The 17,150-nt window shown below is 39.9% G+C and overlaps 1 long non-coding RNA gene across 1 annotated transcript in view; it reads left to right on the top strand.

Moving 5' to 3' along the window:
• LOC129657178 (uncharacterized) overlaps positions 1 to 17,150 on the top strand; it is a 92,327-nt gene that overhangs the window by 33,165 nt on the left and 42,012 nt on the right. Inside the window, exon 4 of the long non-coding RNA XR_008716583.1 lies at positions 12,827 to 12,899. This is a non-coding gene — a long non-coding RNA (uncharacterized LOC129657178). The remainder of the gene's footprint in view (positions 1 to 12,826; positions 12,900 to 17,150) is intronic.

Genomic DNA, 17,150 nt, shown 5'->3' on the forward strand with positions numbered 1-17,150 from the left:
TTCTCTCCAGACTTCTCCGAGTTATAGACTCAAATATTCACACTACTATCTTCTTGATATCTCTATTTGGAGGGATCACAGGCATCTTCAACTTAACACAACTAACACAATTATTGATTTCCAATCCCTCACCCCTCATTAACCCTCTTCAATCTTCCACATCTCACTAATAATGCAATCATCCTTCAGATCCTTAATCTAGAAATCTGGTAGTCTTTCTGGATCTCTTAGCTACCTGTTCTCAGTGTCTTGTGGGTTTCCTGTTCTTGGTGTGTTCTTTAAGCAGTGAAATTTTGTCTTAGCACCGTTTCTCTTTTTATTTGCATGTTTCTCCCTAATCAATTGAACCACTTCTCCTACAGCTTCATTGTCATTGGACGTTGATGATTCTGTATTCCATCTCTAACCCAGGATTTGCTTCTGAAATTGAGATCTGCAGTACTACTTAAATGCTGATAAGAAAAGTGACTTAGTGCTTTTTGGCTTAATATTTCTTGGTTTCTCTTATTTGTTGACTGACTCTCAGTCTTAACTTCTCTGGAGAAAGAGTAATTTGTTTTTTTTGTTTTTTACAAATCATCAGTTTGAATGTGTTTCAAATTAATTGCCATTGTGAAGGATTGAGATAGGGGGCTTAAGAATAAGATGATGGTCATGTAAAAAGAGATTTGAAATAAATAAATATACAGCTCAGTTTAAACATGTGTATTTTACCAGTGGCAGGGGTGCCACTGGTATCAGGGTAGGAGTGGGGCTGAGAAGTTTGAGGGTATAAGGGTTAAGCCCTGTCTTCATTCAAATATCTCATGTAACCATTGAAGTGAGTGCTTTCTTGGGAATCCCACAGTAACATGGCAAGAATGTACACACTCAGGGTCATTAGTAGAGAGAACACCTAACTGGTAAGATGTGTGAGTTATATGTGGGCTTCCCAGGTGGCGCCAGTGGTAAAGAACCCACCTGGCCAATGCAGGAGACACAGATGCAAGTTCAATACCTGGATTGGGAAGATCCCCGGGAGGAGGACATGGCAACCCACTCCAGTATTCTCACCTGGAGAATCTCATGGACAGAGGAGTCTGGTGGGTACAGTCCATAGGGTCTCCAAGAGTCAGACATGACTGAAGCGACTTAGCATGCACTTTGTGAATTATATATATACTGTTGGCCCTCCATATCTGCAAATTTTGAATCCTTGGATTTAACCAACTGCAGACCAAAAAAATATTCTAAAAAGAAAAAAATTCCAGAAAGTTAGCAAAAGCAACACTTGAATTTGCTACACGTGCTAGCAGCTATTTACATAGCATTGACATTGTGTTATGTATCATAAGTAATCTGAAGGTGATATAAAATACACAGGGAGGGCATGTGTAGGTTATATGCAAATACTACACTATTTTGTGTAAGAGACTTGAGCATCTACAGGTTTCGATATCCTTAGGGGTCCTGAAACCCATTCCTTGCAGATACTGAATGGACGGTATAGGTGAAACAATGTCAGTCATATAACCTCAGAATTTTATGTTTGGTGGGACAGCTGAAATGAACTTGACAGTGACTTACCAAATCTAAGCATTTCGTTTTCCTTCATTATCATTGTGTCATGAATATAGTAGTTAATTGTGTAGTTAACTCATGACTGGCTACAGAGTGATCCCTTTCTCTGGCTTCAATCCCATTTAAAATGAGTCTTACCTGCTTATAAAAGGAAAAGCTGCATTTAACATTAATTTTTATAAGTTGAAGCACATCCTAAATAATAGACCTCTTTAATGAAAGAAAATATGAAAAAATGGGGGTCAAGATAAAACATATCTGAGGAATCCTCTTAGTATAAGAATAATATCTACTTCAACAACTTACTTGACAAATAAATATGTATTAGAAAGTAGCAAGCTGTGGTACAAACAACATAAGGCTTAGCCCCAAGAGATCTGGGTTCCAATTCTTGTCCTGATTGTCACTGGTACTATGAATTAAGCAAACCTAAGATTGCCGGAAGAAATACCAATAACCTCAGATATGCAGATGACACCACCCTTATGGCAGAAAGTGAAGAGGAACTCAAAAGCCTCTTGAAAGTGAAAGAGGAGAGTGAAAAAGTTGGCTTAAAACTCAACATTCAGAAAACTAAGATCATGGCATCTGGTCCCATCACTTCATGGGAAATATATGGGGAAACAGTGTCAGACTTTATTTTTCTGGGCTCCAAAATCACTGCAGATGGTGACTGCAGCCATGAAATTAAAAGACGTTTACTCCTTGGAAGGAAAGTTATGACCAACCTAGATAGCATATTCAAAAGCAGGGACATTACTTTGCCAACAAAGGTCCATCTAGTCAAGGCTATGGTTTTTCCAGTGGTCATGTATGGATGTGAGAGTTGGACTATAAAGAAAGCTGAGTGCCGAAGAATTGATGCTTTTGAACTGTGGTGTTGGAGAAGACTCCTGAGAGTCCCTTGGACTGCAAGGAGATCCAACCAGTCCTTCTAAAGGAGATCTGTCCTGGGTGTTCTTTGGAAGGAATGATGCTAAAGCTGAAACTCCAGTACTTTGGCCAACTCATGCGAAGAGTTGACTCATTGGAAAAGACTCTGATGCTGGGAGGGATTGGGGGCAAGAGGAGAAGGGGACGGCAGAGGATGAGATGGCTGGATGGCATCACCGACTCGATGGGCATGAGTTTGAGTGAACTCCAGGAGTTGGTGATGGACAGGGAGGCCTGGCGTGCTGCAATTCATGGGGTTGCAAAGAGTCGGACACGACTGAGCGACTGAACTGAACTGAACACTGCAGAATAACTTTTCCCATTGGTGAGAGAGTTGTACTAGATGATGCCCCAAGAATTTCTACAAGTCTAGAGTTTAATATTTTATTTCCCAAATTTGGATATTCATTGATTGCAAGATGTTTTCAGTTGCACACCTATGTTATAAACCAAGGTGACTGAATGAAGAATTAATGCTAATCCCCAGGAGTGATTTAAAGCTATTTGAAATTGTGATGCATTGATTATCATCTTATTAACTTGAAAGAGATAATGAAACTTCCAGAACCTCTTGATTAACTATAGAGATTAGTTTTTGGGGAATCTAGTCCTAGGTATGGTATCAATATGCATGATCATTGTTTTGGATTTATTACTGAGTTAAGAAATGATTTCAAAAGTCGCGCAACTCCACTGATGTACTTGAAAGAATAATAAACATGTAAGGATGCATTTTGAATTTTGACCCTATCTTTTAATAAGTACATTTGTATTGTTTAAGTCACTTAATTTCTTTGATGTTTAATTTTTTGCATCTTTAAGATGGGGATCATACCTGTTTTGTTAGCATTTTAAGGTGACTGTGCATGAAACTATTTATATAAGAATTCCCTTTGTGAATTGCAAAATGCACAGCAAGTTAATAATTTGAGTTTAATTTTTGCTCTATGGCAGAGAGAAATTATTTTTAATGGCTAGTTTCGAGAAGTAAGCAGTAATATTTTATGAATATCTTTCTGGGTTTGAGACTCTACTACACTAGTAGGAACTCACGTAGAGGCAATATCATTTTCATTTCAGAGGAAAGAGCAATGCCACCTGCTTACTGCGGTATCCATTCGCAGAATAGGGGTGTGTCTGAGGATGGCATTCTCCTCTCTGAGGACTATGGCTGATGCGGTACTGTGGACCATCTGAACAGGTGGTTTCATTTCTTTGGTCTGGTTTCCTTCATCCTGGTTCTACCTCTTACTGGTCATGTGACCTTGTGTATATTACATAACCTTTCTGAATCTCAGTTTTCCTATGCATTAGTTTTGCTCTCTCTCAATATAAGCTATTGTATTTGCTACTCTTACATTATCACTCTCTAAATGCTGTAGGCATACACATCTTCTCAAAAAAGCACATTTAAAGCACCATAGGTAGGTAGGTTTAGTCGCTAAATTGTTTCTGACTCTTTGGGACCCCATGGACTGTAGTCTGCCTGGCTCCTCTGCCCATGGGATTCTCCAGGGAAGAATACTGCAGTGAGTTGCCATTTCCTTCTCCAGGGGATCTTCATAGTTGTCCTTTGTCTCCTTAATTCTGTATTGCCATTGGACATTATTATTTAGGATTAGATTTTACTAAGAGTAACAGAGACCCAGATTATAATGTTCTAGTGAAAGTCACTCAATCATGTCCTTCTCTTTACAACCCCATGGACTATAGCCTTCCAGGCTCCTCTTTCCATGGAATTCTCAGGCAGGAATGCTGGAGTGAGTAGCTATTTCCTTCTCCAGGGTTTCTTCCCAACCCAGGGATTGAACTGAGATCTCTGGCATTGCAGGCGGATTTTTTGTTTGTTTGTTTGTTTTTACCATCTGAGCCAGCAGGAAGCCCATAGTGTCTTAAATAAAACTACAATTTATCTCTTGGACAGGGAAAGGTTTTATAGATAAGTGGTTTAATGTTAATATGGTAAGTCTGTTTCACAAAGTTCTTCAGGATGCAACACCTTCTATGTGATTGCTCTTTTATATGTATTTCCATTACCAAAATCACCTGCTGGCTAAACATACCTGCTCCAGACCCCAGCCATCATGTTCATATTCCAGCTAGCAGGCAGGAGGAAGGGAAAGCAAAAAATTAAAGAAGGTTGCATTATCTATCATTTTAAGGATGGTCCCCCAAAGTGTTGCATGAAACTTGCTCATTGAATGAAATCTAACTACCTAGATATATCTAGAAACAAGGAAGGCTGTGAAATAGTCTTTGCATGTCCATGAAGAGATAACTGGAGAAGGCAATGGCACCCCACTCCAGTACTCTTGCCTGGAAAATCACATGGACGGAGGAGCCTGGTGGGCTGCAGTCCATGGGGTCGCTAGGAGTCGGACACGACTGGGCAACTTCACTTTGGAGGAGGAAATGGCAACCCACTCCAGTGTTCTTGCATTGGAGGAGGAAATGGCAACCCACTCCAGTGTTCTTGCCTGGAGAATCCCATGGACAGAGGAGCATGGTGGGCTGCTGTCTATGGGGTCGCACAGAGTCGGACACGACTGAAGCGACTTAGCAGCAGCAGCAGTAGCAGAAGAGATAATGGGAGAAAAACTAGCTCCTTTGGCATAAGCACAATTACAGAAGCACTTATAATGTGTTCCAGAATATAGAAGCAAATAGTTAAAAGAGGGCATTTTATAATTGTTAGGCTGAGTTTGGCGACTGTTATTATGTGTAATTATCAAAAGGAAGTTACATCTGATTCTGAAGCTTAACTTGCATCCCTGAGTTTTTGTATGGATGTCTTCAATAGGAAGTTTATTTTGGTCTCTGGGAGGCATATATATTGTCTTTAGAAAACACATTACTTGTCTCTAAAATTATTCCCGCCCCCCCCCCCCCCCTCAGGAAAGCCATGATTTTAAAAGGGATCTAATAACTTGGTTCAGGGTGTCAATCAATATAGCACATGAATAACCAGTGGAAAGTCACTATGCTGCCCAAAGTGAAGTTATCCAAGAATGAAATCAGGATGACAACAGCTGAATTGTATCTTTCATCAAACACATGTAAAACAGATCAGAAAGTCATAAATTCCCAGTGCTGGCATAGGTGTTCTTTCTATTGCATGTATAATCTCCAATTTAACAAAGATTAATATATTTTTGTAATTTGACACATCAAAGAGTTAAGTTTTATGTGGCTAAACTAGGTGATAGTTTTAAAATTTATAAGGAATGTCCACTTAGATAATAATGTCATTTTAATTATATTTGCCTAGATTTTCTGTTTTTAACTGGTGATATGTATTTAGCTAATAATTTTAATGGGTCAGGAATTAAATTAGGAATAAAATTTAAATTTTAAATTAGATTTAAAATATCTAATATCTGACACAGTTGTTCTTTAGGTCTGTATGGCCTCGTATGCCAGGAAGGAAGCAATGAGGTACTGTTAATTAAGTGATTCTGATTCTAGCTAGTATGTGCTTCCTTTTATTATCTTTTAATCATCTGCTGTTTCCATTCAGTTGTCTATTCCTTGGGATAACTTATGTTAGAGACTAGTTTGAATATTTAATCTGTTCTTGTTTTTATCTTAAATTTCCTTTTAAATTTTACTTCACAATATTATTAATATTTAATTTATTCATGAGATAAAATGTGTTTGTAATTTTGGCTGTCTGTAATTAATTTTTTTAGACCATTTTCTTTAATTAAAAAATTCCCTCATAGAAATAAGGCATGAAAAGCTTAAAAGGTTATATTTGTTTGTCTTCTATATCTGCAGGAAATTCACTTTGACAGGTATGCTTTCCAATATTGAAAATTTTCTTCATTTTTTAAAAAAAATTTCCAGATCTGCAGAATAGTTACCTTTCAGATTTCAATATTTTAGTACTGTTTTGGGACAATGTATGTTCATTCATTTCAACAGCATGAATTGAAAGGCAGCTTGGTTCCAGGTGCTTTGTCAAGCTTGGAAAACTAGACTAAAATTTGCACCTCCTAATATCAACTGCTTTTAGAGAAACAAAATAGATCATCAATCATTCTGAGAGATCTAAATTAAGGACTTAAGGTATGAAATGGGTGATTAACCAAAATGGAAAGCATAGAAGTATGCTTTTGTTTTAAATGTCTATCCCTATACTGAACTTACATGTGACTTTTCCATCTGTCTATATCACTTATGTGCCAGAAAAGGCGTGGTATGATAGCAAAAATATCCCTTTATGCCAAATTCATTACAAAGACCTATTTGGATATAACTGGGGACCTGTGAAAATCTAGCTCTCTTTTCTTTACCCAAAATCTTTTCTATTTTACAGCATTTTGCCTAAAGAGCAGTATTAAAATTGGAAGAGGTATTCAAATTCCTTGGTTGGGGTAGTGGTGCATTTTCTTCCAAAGTTGAATTACAAAGAAAGTGCTCAATGATCCAGGATAGATATTAATCCTATATACCTCAACTTTGATTAGTCTATTATCTTTCAAAAATCAGTTGAGTAAAACTATTTCCTTAGGACTCTACTGCGTATGAAACATGGAACATCTGAGAAAAAGAGGCATTCAACCTTAATTATATTACAAAAGTAATTTATTGCAAATAATTAAGTTGTGTTGGTATAAATCTTTAGTAGACTTATATAAGTAGGGATTTTTAATGTCACTTTAGTGCAAAATTAAGAATTATGTCATCTCAATACAAAATAAAAAGGTGCTTTTATATCAAAATAAAGGAGCTGAGAGTCACATGACACATGAATGTACATTGTCCTCCATGGCCGGCCTATTGATGAATTTCTTCCTCCTGTTTTTCTTCCTCTGCGGTCAGCCGTGCCATTTTTTTCCGTTCTTTGTCTCCCTTTCTTCTCCTTTGCTTCCTTCTCACTTCCTTGCTCCCTTTCCCTCACCTTTTTGAACATGTCATTTCGTACCCTACCTTACCTTTTCTTGCTGGGACTCCTCAGACCTCTGATGGTTCTGGTGGAAAACAGATTAGTGATTGCTGTAGACTTCACAGGGAAGAGTACATACGTGGGCTGTATGTACATAGTGACGTCAGTTTAGTTCAGTCACTCAGTCGTGTCCGACTCTTTGTGACCCCATGGACTGCAGCACTCCAAGCTTTTCTGTCCATCACCAACTCCAGGAGTTTGCTCAAACTCAGGTCCATTGGATTGGTGATGCCCTCCAACTGTCTCATTCTTAGTGGCTTATAGAATGACAAACGGATGCTTTCCAACTTAGAGGGAAGTCTATAGTGATGAAATGGACTGGCTTCCTTGGGTGAAGAGTTATCATTCACTATGTGCATGTGATCTGAGGTCCTTTGCTTCCCTACTCTTGGGAAACTAATGCTCTCTTCCTGATGGCATGTCAGCGGTCCTAGGACTAGAAGCTCAGATTCTGGCTTTAAGTTTTAAATTATTGTTCCTTGATATATGTGGGTCCAGTTAGGACATTAATCTTTACTCCAGCTCATTTTTTGCACCAGTTGCAGAGGCAGTAGGGATGCCCTGTCTGGTCCTTGTAAATTCTGAAGCACTGCCTGGACCTTTACCAGTTTTGCCCTAAGGACCTGAATCTGTTTCTTCACAACCATACCCTAGTTCTGATTCTCCTGATCGTGGTCATATTTGTATTACTCAGTAACACTGCTCCCTATTTTATTTGAACTTGGCCCTTCAGATCTCCCAATGAGGCACTCATCATGTTCCACTGCTAGTACAGTAAGTGAGGTGGACATTGGGAGGGACATAGGCTCAGAAATCAGACAGACCAGGGTTTGCGTCTGAGCTCTGTACCTTTCTCAGTATATGACCCTGGGCTATTTTTAACTTTAGCTTCCTTGGCTGTAAAATGGGCATAATAGTTGCAATCCCATGGGAACTGTTGTGATAATTATAAGGAATACTCATGTAGATGCTTTCCCCTTGGTCTGACAATAGAGCTCAAGAGAGTGAATTCCCTTTCTCTTCTATGCATGGATGTGTGTGTGTGTACACGTGCAGCATGCATGTATGCTGCTGCTAAGTCACTTCAGTCATGTCCGACTCTATGTGACCCCACAGATGGCAGCCCACCAGGCTCCCCCATCCATGGGATTCTCCAGGCAAGAACACTGGAGTGGGTTGCCATTTCCTTCTCCAATGCATGAAAGTGAAAAGGGAAAGTGAATTTGCTCAGTCATGTCCAACTCTTCGCAACCCCATGGACTGCAGCCCACCAGGCTCCTCTGTCCATGGGATTTTCCAGGCAAGAGTACTGGAGTGGGGTGCCATTGCCTTCTCCGGCATGCATGTATATATGTTTGTATATATGCTGTCCTGATGCTGCTCTTATGTTCTTTTCTATTTCTTGTGCATTAGCTGCCAGTTTTCTGTCTATTCTGATTGCTTGTGTCTTAGATTTAAGAACATAGCCCATTGATTATCAAACTATCAGAAGAAATAGTTTGATTCATATTGGTATGCTTGTCTTATAAATTATCCCAGAATGGAAATATGTCCCCTTTTTCTATTTTGCAACTCTGTAGAGAAAGAAATACATGAAAAATGACCCCAATTTTCTTCCCCACAAGCAACCATTTTCAACTCTTTATCATTTCTTCTAGGATTCCCTCAATATTTCACAATGGTAATAATTTATGATTTTTTTTTGATATATCTGCATCAGTTCAGTCGCTCAGTTGTGTCTGACTCTTTGCGACCCCATGAATCGCAGCATGCCAGGCCTCCCTGTCCATCACCAACTCCCGGAGTTCACCAAGACTCACGTCCATCGAGTCAATAATGCCATCCAGCCATCTCATCCTCTGTCATCCCCTTCTTCTCCTGCCCCCAATCCCTCCCAGCATCAGAGTCTTTTCCAATGAGTCAACTTTTCACATGAGGCGGCCAAAGTACTGGAGTTTCAGCTTTAGCATCATTCCTTCCAAAGAAATCCCAGGGCTGATCTCCTTCAGAATGGACTGGTTGGATCTCCTTGCAGTCCCAGGGACTCTCAAGAGTCTTCTCCAACACCACAGTTCAAAGGCATCAATTCTTCGGCACTCAGCCTTCTTCACAGTCCAACTCTCACATCCATACATGACCACAGGAAAAACCATAGCCTTGACTAGATGAACCTTTGTTGGCAAAGTAATGTCTCTGCTTTTGAATATGCTATCTAGGTTGGTCATAACTTTCCTTTCAAGGAGTAAGCGTCTTTTAATTTCATGGCTGCAGTCACCATCTGCAGTGATTTTGGAGTCCAGAAAAATAAAGTCTGACACTGTTTCCACTGTTTCCCCATCTATTCCCCATGAAGTGATGGGACCAGATGCCATGATCTTCTTTTTCTGAACGTTGAACTTTAAGCCAACTTTTTCACTCTCCTCTTTCACTTTCATCAACAGGCTTTTGAGTTCCTCTTCACTTTCTGCCATAAGGGTGGTGTCATCTGCACATCTGAGGTTATTGATATTTCTCCTGGCAATCTTGATTCCAGCTTGTGTTTCTTCCAGTCTAGCATTTCTCATGATGTACTCTGCATAGAAGTTAAATAAGCAGGGTGACAATACACAGCCTTGACATACTCCTTTTCCTATTTGGAACCAGTCTGTTGTTCCATGTCCAGTTCTAACTGTTGCTTCCTGACCTGCATACAAGTTTCTCAAGAGGCAGATCAGGTGGTCTGGTATTCCTGTCTCTTGAAGAATTTCCCACAGTTTATTGTGATCCACACAGTCAAAGGCTTTGGCATAGTCAATAAAGCAGAAATAGATATTTTTCTGGAACTCTCTTGCTTTTTCTATGATCCAGCGGATGTTGGCAATTTGATCTCTGGTTCCTCTGCCTTTTCTAAAACCAGCTTGAACATCAGGAAATTCACGGTTCACATATTGCTGAAGCCTGGCTTGGAGAATTTTGAGCATTACTTTACTAGTGTGTGAGATGAGTGCAATTGTGCGGTAGTTTGAGCATTCTTTGGCATTGCCTTTCTTTGGGATTGGAATGAAAACTGACCTTTTCCAGTCCTGTGGCCACTGCTGAGTTTTCCAAATTTGCTGGCATATTGAATGCAGCACTTTCACAGCATCATCTTTCAGGATTTGGAATAGCTCAACTGGAATTCCATCACCTCCACTAGCTTTGTTCATAGTGATGCTTTCTAAGCCCCACTTGAAAGATCTTTTTTGTACAGTTCTTCTGTATATTCTTGCCACCTCTTCTTAATATCTTCTGCTTCTGTTAGGTCCATACCATTTCTGTCCTTTATTGTGCCCATCTTTGCATGAAATGTTCCCTTGGTATCTCTAATTTTCTTAAAGAGATCTCTAGTCTTTCCCATTCTGCATAGACATCATTTTTTGACTTTAATTTATAGTAGCTGAGGACTTAACTTTTTAAAACCAGCCCATGCTTCCTTTCCCAGTATTCATCACAGTTTTGGTTAAATCAATATTTGAAAGTGAAAGTGAAAGTGAAAGTTGCTCAGTCATGTCTGACTCTTTGTGAGCCCATGGACTGAATTCTCCAGGCCATAATACTGGAGTGGGTAGCCTTTCCCTTCTCCAGGGGATCTTCCCAACCCAAGGGTCAAACCCATGTCTCCTGAATTGCAGGTGGATTCTTTACCAGCTGAACAACCAGGGAAGCAAAAATTTGGTGTTGTCATTAATTAGGACTTTGTAGATATCGTTCACCTAAGTGAATTAGTCATGTACTATGATTATGTATCCTGTCAAAAACAGTATTTTTCTCTGGAACTATTATTTCCTTAAATAAAAAAAAATGTTTAAAAATGTTTTTCGTTTGTTTAGTTTTCTATGTATCTACTGAGAGTTTTTTTCCAAGTACAGAGTTTTATCCGTCAGCCTCCTGATACCCCACAGTCACATGAATCAGCTGATATACCAATGGCCACTCCTCCATTTGCTTTCATTCTTCCAGATGTGTGTTAATTTTTTCATCCACTGTTTCTTCTGTCTTACTTTCTCATTCCTATGCCTGGCTGGAGCAGGCATATCCTTCTGGCCCCTAGGGTTTGCCCCGCCTCATGGAAACTTAGTGATGACGATTGAGATCCACGTACACAGTTCAATCTGTTCTACTTCCAGTGGTTGCTCTTAGATTGGGATTTCCCTGGTGGCTCAGGTGGTAAAGAATCTGCCTGAAACGCAGGAAATCTGGGTTTGATCCCTGGGTCAGGAAGATCCCCTGGACAAGGACATGGCTACCCAACTCCATTATTCTTGCCTGGAAAATCCCATGGACAGAGCAGCCTGACAGTCCATGGGATTGCAAAGAGTCAGACATGACTGAGTGACTAACACACACAACTTGTGTTCTGTGACCGCCATCTCCGTGCACTCTTTATGCTATTTAGTATGGCTTAGAGTATTTAACTCTCTAGTTTCTTATTGTTGCTGTAAGAAAGAAAATGACCACAAATTTAGTGATATAAAACAACATGAATTCCTCATTTTTCAGTTCTGTAGGTCAAAAGTCTGCAATGGGCTGGCAGAACTGTGTGTCTTCTGGAGGCTCTGGGACAGAATTCATTTCTTCGCCTTTTCTAGCTTGTACAGCCTGCCCACATTCCTTAGCTCATGGCCCCACATCACCCCCACCTCCGATTTTATAGTCAGTTCTCCTTCTCTGACCCTGCTCTTGTATTTCCTTCTTCCACCTTTTAAGAACTCTTGAGATGAATTTGGAGCCATCTGGATGATCCAGGATAACCTATTTCAAGATCCTTAATCACATCTGCAAAGTCCCTTTTGCCATGGAAGGCAACATATTCACAGGGATTATTAGGATGTAGACTCTTTGCAGGACCGTTATTTTGCCTACCACACTTTCTTTTTTTTTTTAATTATTATTATTTTTTTAAAATTTTATTTTATTTTTAAACCTGAAACACTGTATTAGTTTTGCCAAACATCAAAATGATTTCTATATGAGAATTCTGTAAATATTTGAACAAATGTTACGTATCTTCTAAGACTTCTTTTTTTAAGGTTAGCATACAAAAATATCTTTACTTGTTTCATATTTGACATGGCTCCCAGATTTTTCACCCTTCTTGTTGTCCCCATCTGTATTTATTCCCTTTTGTCAATGTCTTTTCTAAGGGTCTGGAACTGAACATAAAGATGAGTTGGCTCAGGAAGATTCAACGAAGGTAACACTTCCCTGCTTCTGGAAACTCTGCTTCTATTAATGCAGCTCAAGATTTCATTATTTTCTTGGGGAGCATTGTTGACTAATATTGATCTTTTCAGCAACGAAAATCCCTTAATCTTTTTCATGTAAACTACTTGTAACGGAGGTTTTTCCCATTCTGTATTTCTGCAGGATTGTTAAATTAAAAACAACAACCACCAAGATGTATTCAGGTCCTATTAGGTGCCGGAAACTGGACACTTAGGTAAGTCAAGTGTCAGCTGCCTAGATGTCCCCAGAGTCCTCCAGCTTGCTTTCAGATTTTAGATAAAAGTGGCATGAACCTTAGCTAAGGAATGGAAGGAATCGCTTCATCCTTCCCAGTACGTTCAGAGTCTTTTGGTGACATTTATGCTGTGTTTGGTCACCTCTGGCTAATCATCTGTTTTCACTAAACTCTCACCCCTCCCTCTCCCCAATCTGATATCTTATCTCTGTGGGGCTGTCAGTTTTCTACATTCTTTTGTCACATGATGGACACCTCAAGTTGCTTCCTTTGTGTTTGACTCTTTGCGACCCCATGGACTGTAGCCCCCCAGGCTCCTATGTCCTTGGAATTCTCCAGGCAAGAGTACTGGGGTGGGTTGCCATGCCCTTCTCCAGGGGATCGTCACCATCCAGGGATCGAACCTGCGTCTCTTATGTCTCCTGCATTGGCGGGTATTCTTTACCACGAGCACCACCTGAGGAGCCCAGTTCCACTGACCCAAGCCTGTATATGTGGACTGTTACTGAAGGTTTGAGGTAACAAAGGGAGATAACATGCAGCCTAGAAAATGATCAACAATAAATATTAGATCTTTTTTTTAAATTTTATTTTATTTTTAAATTTTACATAATTGTATTAGTTTTGCCAAATATTAGATCTGAAAAGTCGCTTTGAGGTTCTTGCCTCTGGAAGCTCTCATATGACCAGTTCTTGGCAAAAAGTCAGGTTTACATCCAGCTTCTTGGCTTCTCCCTTTTCCCTCTCTTCAGGCTGTCAGGCTCCGTCCTCCTTCTCCCATGTTTCCTGCTTCAAAGCAATGTGCCTCTGTTGGAGAATTCACCTTTTGTTTTGAACAAATAAATTATCAAAGTATTTGATGGAATTCGGGCTTCCCTCATAGCTCAGTTGGTAAAGAATCAGCCTGCAATGCAGGAGACCCAGTTTGATTCCTGGGTTGGGAAGATCCGCTGGAGAAGTGATAGGCTACCTGCTCCAGTATTCTTGGGCTTCCCTTGTGGCTCAGCTGGTAAAGAATCCACCTGCAATGCCAGAGACCTGGGTTAGATCCCTGGGTTGGGAGGATCTCCCCCTGGAGAAGAGAAAGGCTACCCACTCCAATATTCTGGAGACCCAGTTTGTAGTACTTTGTTACAATGGTCCCAACAAACTAAAATGGAGCATTTGTCTAAAACAAAGGCTTTATTAATCATTTCTTAATTCCCTGGTCTATTTCTAACCTAAAATGTGGTGGGAAGACACTTAATTTTGATGAGAACATGTTCTGATGGTAAGTAAACTGTTTTTAAATATAAGTTAATGCAATTTGTCAAAACTAAAATTGAAATGCCTTCTAATTAACCAAATAATTGCCCTGAAGAAGAAACTTCAAAGTAGGGGAGAATAAGCAAATATTTATTAATGGGTCTTGTGTTTCCTCTCGGAAGGTTTGTCTGCCTGTAGATGAACTGGATGCTTGTTAGAGTGGACCAGATACAGAAAGTGGAAATGAACACACTGGGGAGGTGGAGGCAGCTCCAACACCTCCCAATCCATTCAGCCGACCTATCCTAAAACACAAAAATTAGCAAGGAAAACTTCTCTTGACTGCACTTCCCCCCCTCTCAGCTTCATTACATAAATAAATGTTTAAAAAGAGGGGTCTATACACTGTGTTCCCTTCATCCTCTTCTTTTTGTTCTTTGCCCTTCTCCAATCTGTCTCCATTCCTTGCTGTTTGGCTGAAACTACTCTTGCCCAGGGCTCAGAGACTGTTTCAGCAACATCTCCCCCTCATCTTACTTCTCCTATAGAGTTGCTTGGTCCTGCTCATCGTTTCCTCCTACTGAAACTCTCCTGGCTTCTACGATCCCGGGCTCTCCTGGTTTTCACCACATCTCTCTGGTTGTGCTTCTATCTTTGCCACCTATTTATCCTCTATCTGGCCTTCCCTGGTAGCTCAGCTGGTAAAGAATCTGCCTGCAATGCAGAAGACCCCAGTTTGATTCCTGGGTTGGGTGATCCCCTGGAGAAGGGATAGGCTACCCACTTCAGTATTCTTGGGCTTCCCTGGTGACTCAGACTTTAAAGAACCCGCCTGCAATGTGGGAGACCTGGATTTGATCCCTGGGTTGGGAAGATCCCCTGGAGAAGGGAACAGCTACCCATTCCAGTATTCTTGCCTGGAGAATCCCATTGACAGGGGAGCCTGGCAGGCTACAGTCCATGGGGTTGCAAAGAGTTGACATGATGAGCAACTTTCACTTTCTCCTCTATCTGCTCTATTTATGTTGCTTTACCCTGGATCTTCTTTTATTATCTTTCTGTACTCTCTCCCTACATTGTCTGATTCAGTTTCATAGCTGCAAATGCTATATTTATATGCTAATAAATCCCAAATTTATGTCTTAACTCAAATCTTTCTTCTGAGCTCCAGACTTTTATATCCAGCTACCTGCCTACTGATCCTTTCCATTTGTGCATCTCATTGTATCTTAAACATATTTTCCAAACTGAATCTTTAATGCCCATGCAATCAATTCTATAAAACCCACTGAAAGTCTAGAACTCAGCCTGCATTCTTCTTGCACTGTTCTTGTCATCCGCTTCTCTCCATCTCTGTTGCTACCGCTTGATTCCAGGCCACTATCACTTACCACTGAATGAATGTAACAGCCTTTGACCAATCTCTCCTCTGCCCCTCTGGCCTTCCTCCTCCTACAATAGTCAGAAAGCAATTTATGTATCAGAATAGGATCATTTCATTCTCCTGCTCAAAACTCTTCTGTGACTTCCTACTGGACCAAGATTAAAATCTAAACACATTCCAGTAACCTCCAGGACATGCATGACTGTGTCCCTGCCTCCCTGTGGAGCGCCGTCTTCCTTTACTCATCGCTTTCCACTGCACAGTCCTCTTGAATTTCTCCAAGAGGCTGAGATTTTTATCTATCTTGAGTCATTTTCACATCTCTCTTCTGCCTGAAATGTTAAGCTAATAGCACGATGTGAAAATAGACAGAGTTAGGCCATATTATGGCTTTTGGCCACTTATTACAGGCTCCTTTTGTGGCAGAGAACCTGGGATGTTCTCGTTGCGCAGATACTTGGGGTTTTATGCTACTGCTGCTAAGTTGCTTCAGTCGTGTCCGACTCTGTGCGACCCCAGAGATGGCAGCCCACCATGCTCCCCCGTCCCTGGGATTCTCCAGGCAAGAACACTGGAGTGGGTTGAATTCTCCAAGGGGTTTTATGTGGCAGAGCCTATGAGGTGGAAGTTTGTTTGTTTACTGATACCTGAGTGTGGACCAGAACTGTAGCTAGGGGGTGCACCTTTGACATTTATGAGTCCTTCTGAGGGTAATTTCATGCAGATTATTGTTTTTTGGAAAGAAAATATGGTGGAAATTCTTTCCACTTATACCATTGATTCCTTTGAGTTTTGTGTGCATTCTGAGGTGAGCTGACTTGGTAGCATATAGGTAAAAAAAAAGATGTTGGAGAAGCTGCTTTGCATGCAAAATAATAAGTAAAAATCAATTGGTATTCCTGAGATCAACATTTTCATTAAAAAAAATAAGAATGCAATTTCAAAATACATATTTTCCAATATCATCACTTTTATTTCAGGTCTTTTATTTCGAGAATATGATATGTATTCCTTTCCCGAATTTCAGACACTCACATGCCAGCTTCAAGATATTTTTGCAATATTTCTTCAGTAATTTTGTTAATATGTGTTTATTTTAAGCTTCATCATAACAATAACACCTGGGAAATTAATTTTGATGTTTTAGGTTGCATCTTTCTATTTATAATGATACAAGTGCATCATCAAAATGAAAAGTGTTCACCTGTGTACCATGTAGAATTAATTATGAATCTTCACAATTTAAGTACCACTTTTAGGAAAAGCTATTATGTACCATTTGTAAAGTCACCCCAACATAGTTGACACCATATCTAATTATGTTTTTATATAAGCTAGGATGAAAAGAATTTTATTTCCTGAGTATGGACCAGTTGAAGACATTAAAGATATTATGGGAAGCATGTAGCCAGGATAAAATTAAAATTTGTCTTGTGTAATAGGAAAGATGTAAAATCCATCTATGAATAGAAAGGGATGTGGTTTACTGTGGTACATCCATCTCTCTATATTAATGTTTATGTTTTGAGCTTTACTCCATTGATGCCAGTTTGTGAAAGGGACTGGTCACTTCCCTTTGGCAGTAAGAGACTCTGAGTCCA

Source organism: Bubalus kerabau, chromosome 7, assembly GCF_029407905.1.
Source record: "Bubalus kerabau isolate K-KA32 ecotype Philippines breed swamp buffalo chromosome 7, PCC_UOA_SB_1v2, whole genome shotgun sequence".
Taxonomy (NCBI): domain Eukaryota; kingdom Metazoa; phylum Chordata; class Mammalia; order Artiodactyla; family Bovidae; genus Bubalus; species Bubalus kerabau.